General features: G+C 39.4%; 1 long non-coding RNA gene across 1 annotated transcript; it reads right to left on the bottom strand.

Annotated features, from left to right (window-relative positions):
- Positions 1-608: 608 nt before the first annotated feature.
- Positions 609-5,856, bottom strand: LOC115948821. Its single transcript, XR_004082590.1, has 4 exons — positions 5,001-5,856; positions 2,509-2,583; positions 1,353-1,464; positions 609-706 (listed from the first exon to the last, which is right to left on the bottom strand). It is a non-coding gene; the product is annotated as an uncharacterized LOC115948821 (long non-coding RNA).
- Between the last annotated feature and the right edge of the window lie 48 nt (positions 5,857-5,904).

The raw sequence follows: 5,904 nt of genomic DNA, 5'->3' as shown, positions 1-5,904 counted from the left end.
TGACACCGACGGGTCTGGGGGCAACTAAACTCCTCGGCTGCCATCAATCTCCCACAGTCACGTAATCCATGGAACCCTTTCTCACAGGTCAAGCCCTCCTGCCAGCCTTTCTTCTGTTGTTTCCCCCCCCGCAGCTCTCCAGCTGGCCCACGATTTCGTTAAACATGACGACAAATAAACAAAACTCACCAATGCCTTGTGGAATTGTACTGCTACTTGGCCCGTTTAAAACAATGCCCAGATTTCTATTTACCCAATGGGGCACAGCGCTCCCTATTCTCAGCAGGGCCCCGGCTGCCCCCTCAGCCGGAGGTGTCCCAGTGCAGACCCTACTACCAGCCGTGCACTTCTGGCCATGCCCACAGAGCTCTGCTCTGCTCCCTCTGTGCCTTCTGCATGCTTCAGCTCAGGCAGGTCTCCAGCACAACTCGTCTGTGTCAGTCTGAATGCCACACATAACTTTCCACATGTTTACAGGTTGGTATTGCCTTATCGAGTAGTGGGGAAATTGTACTTAAGAATGAAAATAAGTAGTTACAGGTTCAGGACAAAGCACCACGGGTGCACCACATCCATCCTTTTATTTTGAAACTACATCGTGTGAACGACTGCCATTTATGTCGCCCTGGCTTCCCTGTGAGAGCTTCCTCTGAGGCACTATTAAATGCTGTGCTAGGTGGAGATCTATGACAGGATAAGAGGTCTTCTGGGTAGAAGGGAAGAAGCAGATGTTAGAGGAGATTCAACTCGTCTGATGTGCTTTTTTTGTTAAATCTGTACTGGCTCCTACAGACCATCATCTACCTGTTACGGCCTGCAGTGCTACAGTGCTTTGCTCTTGTTCTAGGGCCTTCACAATTTCTGAAATTTAGATTGCCCATCTATATAATTTTGTAGATGTCCACAACCTTTTTTTTCCATAAAGTTAGCTGCTTTGAATCTTATTATACTTCTTTCCTCCATGAGTTCTTAAAGTTAATAACAAATAAATCCTAACCCATAAGGCTTGCAGTAATTTTCCTGACAGTGATATGAAGCAACATCCCATTATGCTCCTCTACCATTTATCTGAAGAGTCAGAACAATGCCAGAGCCAATCAATCTTACATTAGGTGCGAAGAAAAAACAGTGAACGCTAAAAATCACAACAACACATTTTGCTTCAGCTAAGTAAAGATTTAACCAAATAGGAAAATAAATATAATCCACGGCAAACATATTGAGACTACCTTCATTCTTTGCTTTTTGTGTTACCATCTATGCTAACAGCAAAAATCACTTGTACTGACAGTTAGTAGCTACTGCTAAACTGAAAAGTCAAATGCAGGTATGCAAATAATCTAAATATTTACCTTTTGCTCTATACTCCATATGGATCACACAAAAGAAGGCAGCACTGGAACACAAGAACTCCTCCAATGTCTGCGTTTTTGTTCATTTCTAGTATGAAAGCCATTATTTTTCCTGAAAATACAACATCTCTCACAGACACAGAAGAGATCATTCAAACTTGCATTATAACAATAAGAATTTATTTGATAACTGAAAGTTAAATTTGGCCAATAGCTTTGCTATAGCTGTGGTAAGTGGAAAACATATTTCTGGTAATCAAGTTAGCTTAAAAATGCATACAGATTAATGGCTGCAAGTCTGTTTTACAAGGTCAGCTTATAGCATAGGTTGTACATTTTCTTAGACTAGGTAGAGCCTAATGATACTAATACACTATAAGCACAAACTGAGTAACAGGGAGCTAGCATTTCCCGAGCAATAAAAATAAATATGAGAAAAAGGAAGCAAGAATATTTAAGCCACAGTCTTAACAGTCATTGGGAGAATGACCTTTAAGAAGATAGGTACTTCATCTGTGACAAATGTTTTATTTTGTTTAAAGAGAGACAAAGAATTACAGAAACCTAAATTATATAATAATACACACAACAGCAGATGTAGCAATTTCAGAAGAGGGTATTAATCCCCACGTATAGATCAAGAAGGACAATTTTAAACTAAGGCTTGCAAACAAAAAGCCATTGAATTACAGTGATTTTCACAGACAAAACAAACACTGTTTTTCTCGGGCCTGTATCAGATCACCTGGGGAATGGTAGGTATGGAGGCCTGAAAAGTAGTAAAATTGTTTACATGGAACATGATTACCTACGAATTAAAAAGGTTATATAAGGTATAATAATGGAGAGATATTATTAATACAAATTATAAGGTTGGGTGAGACTTCTTCCAGGCTTAGTAACACCTGATTTGATTGTCAACATGCTACACAATGTATCACCTGTATTGAGCATCTGGAGAGTTTAATATTTAATACTATCAGTGACATAGTAAAAAAATTGCTAATTAATTGCATATTCACATTAAAGGAGAAATCACCTGCACCCCAGATAAACATAAAGCAAATTCTAGCCTTTGAACAGCCTGACCAGTTGGCCAGTAATATTCTAAACTCTGTGTTGTCCACATACAGTAAGTTAAACAACAAGGACTTACTCTCAGAGAGTACTGGGATATTCTCAGCTGAGGACAGGGTTCCCCTTCAGACAAGGTAAAAGGATAACTACGTCACTGTTAAAAGAACAGAGAAAATGCAATAAAATAAATACCTTATTGTTAAAAATTAGGGACTCAATGCAAACAGAGAAAATGCAATAAAATAAATAACTTATTGTTAAAAATTAGGGACTCAATGCACATAACAGGATTAAAACCAGAACTGGTTACAACTAACCAGGAAAATACACAGAATAAAAGACTTCATTTTTTAGGCGTGTGTGCCAGATCACTGTCCAACACAGACAATAGCACTTTTATAACTTTTTATAGTCACAGTAATAAAAAATTAGCAGTAACATAGGGGGATGTATGCATTTGTGTGATAAGCTTAGAATTAAGCTAGTAATTTTCCATACAGTTACCTATTTTCAGTTAAGATGTGCAGCTAGATGACATCCTTTACACAACAAGAAAAGAAATAATGAATGGGAAAATTGGAAACACACAGACTGAAGCAACAGGAAATATCTCTTTTGCCTTGTATCTTTTAACTTAATTCTTTAATTAATTTAATTTTATTCATTCAGTATTTTTATCTTGGGAACAGCCAATGGACAATCCTTTTTTCATATATGTCTTGTCATGAAATTGCTGCTATTTATTTTGGAGCGGAAATAACAATCATGAGTTATGGGTTTTTTTCAGCCCGAGGGCAGTTTGCTACAAAGCTCTATTATATACAATTACAATTCGAATTTAGTCCACAATTTTATCTATATGGAAAAGACATGCTTCAATTAGAAGCCTAACAAGAATGTACTTAAGAGTTTCACACTTACTGTGTCTCAGCTTTCAGGCCATACATAAAATACTGTTTCATTCTAAATTATTTTTAACCTACCTACTTTGAAGATCACTTTCCCTCACTGTACATTTATGTCACATATCCTGAAGAGGGATCTCTACACTGCTACTTCATACGGTTTTTTCATGGGAGTATTTGAATAATTTCCACACTTACTCTAAATTATGCTTAGGCTAATTTGGTCTTTTAGGCAACAGCTATTTTTCTACTAGGGCAGATAAAGAAGGCGGGACCAAAAGCACCAATTGTCTATGAGCAATTAAAGTTTCATGGGGAGGAAATCTTAGTTGCAGGACCAGCCTGAGAAAGGAATTTCACTGAAAGTCCTCTTTACTTTTGCTGAGGGTGTCCTATGAAAAGTATCTTTAAAACACAGAAAAGACATCCAAACCAGTGTATGAGTGTAATTTTGGGTAGTATAAATGGACATAGAGAAGGGTCAGAGTATAAGAACACAATCTGATTTGAATAAACACCAGTGTGTCCTGGTTTTGGCTGGAATATAGTTAATTTCTTCTCAGTAGCTGGCACAGTACTGTGTTGTGGATTGTCAACATAAGAATAATGTTGGTAACACACTCATGTCTTGATTGTTGCCAAGTCGTATTTTTCCTGCATCAGGGACTTTCTTGTGTCTCATTCTCTGCCAGTGAGGAGGTGCAGGGGAAAAAAAAGCTAGGAGGAAGCATAGCCAGGACAGGTGACTTGAACTGGCCAAAAGGATATTCCACACCATAAAATGTCATTCCCAGAATATAAACTGGGGATTTATATTACCAGTTACCCAGAAGGGCTTGATTGGGCCTGGGGGCAGGGTCTGGCATTGGTTAGCAGGTGGTGAGCAATTGTATTGTGCATCACTTATCTTTTTCTTTTTGTCATCATTACTATCATTATTTACTACTATGTTTATAATTTATTTTGTTTCAGATACTAAATTGTTCTTATTTCAAGTCGAGTTCTTAATTGTTCTTATTTCAAGTCAAGTTGTACTTTAGATTCTCCTCCCCATCACACCGGGATGGGTGGAGGGGAGGAAACAGGCTGCCTGATCCTTCGTTGCCGGCTGGGGTTAAAAGCAGGACACACCAGTGACTTTGAACAGCCGCTAAATAAGCTTACAATGGATAAAATAGGTGTAAAGTACAGTAGGCGTGACCTCTATTGCATACCTCTGCTGCACTAGCTATGTTAGATGCATGAAGAGGTGTGATCTTTCATCACACCACAGAAACAGAAGTGCTCCTTTTAGATTCACGTATTAGCAGACCACCAGAGTCCTGCTGGCACAGTCTACCTTGCTTCCCCAGGATTGCCCCTGTATATACTAGGCAAGATTTATAGGAAAAGGCAGGATTTATTAGAGCAGCTAAATATAGATCAGGCCAGCATTAGCTAAATATATACTACATTAGGCTAACAAACTCGCTGTTGGGACCCAAAAAGAGTAAATTGCCTGAACCTGTATAATTGTATAGCATTCACCCCTACATGACAGCTGTATTAAAGCCAAAGGCAGTATTTCTACTGTACATTCAATTTAACAGAAAGACTCCAATTCACAACCCCTTAATCCCCCAGATGCTCCTGAAAGGGAGGAGACAGATTGTGAAGGGGCACTCACCCTGCAGTCCTTCTGTCAGGCACCATGGGATGAGCCTCTCTGACGCACTGGCAGTAGCAACAGGATGGAATTCAGATTTAACAGCTCACCATTTATCCTGTCCTCTTTCTGTCCAGCTTGATCTTCACTTTTACATGCACTAGGGACTGGAAAAAACCCAGACTGCCTCAAACCAGAATCCCATGAGGACATTTTCACAGGAGTTAACATACTGTGTTAAAATTACGCACCCACACAGTTCTAAATCCAAACAGTTGATTGAGGTGAAAACTACCAAATGCCTTGCTCCAACCAGGATGAGTTAACTTGAGAGACAGTTCCGTGTCTAAACTGAGGCCAGAAGTGTGGGTGTACTTGATGTAGGCACAAATGTTTGAAGCTGGGTGGCTCAGGTAGGGGTAAGAGCATCTCTATAGCAGCACAGACCTCCCTGGAAACCAGCAGATGAACGTCTACCCAAATTCCCTGACAGATTTTGTTGATTCCCGGTTGATTCTGCTGACCATATCAAACAGTGTGCTGTCACTTCTTAACAGCAATTTTAACCAAAGCTGACTAGTTTAAAGTTACTTTTGATACCTCTTCAATTCCATCTTTGGGTACAGAAATTACCTTAGGTAACTCGTCTGGCTGTGTCTTCCTACATTTTTATGATAGGAGGATTCTGTGAATTTCCAGCTGTGAGATACCACCTTTTATAGAAGGCAATCAGTGGGGAAGCTAAAATCAGGCATTAAATGTAGCACATTTTGTCTTACTTCTTTCCCCCCTCATTACTTGGAAATATAAGACACAGAAAAATAAACACATATGAAGAAAGCATATTACCAGAACTTCAACCAGTGGGTTTTGTTTTTGGGGTTTTTTTGGGTGGGATTGGGGGGGGGGGGGGGGGGGGGAAGAG

This window comes from Geospiza fortis, unplaced genomic scaffold (genome assembly GCF_000277835.1).
Source record: "Geospiza fortis unplaced genomic scaffold, GeoFor_1.0 scaffold130, whole genome shotgun sequence".
Taxonomy (NCBI): domain Eukaryota; kingdom Metazoa; phylum Chordata; class Aves; order Passeriformes; family Thraupidae; genus Geospiza; species Geospiza fortis.
The sequence above is the reverse complement of the archived record's forward strand: the minus strand, read 5'-3'. Positions and strand labels throughout refer to the sequence as shown.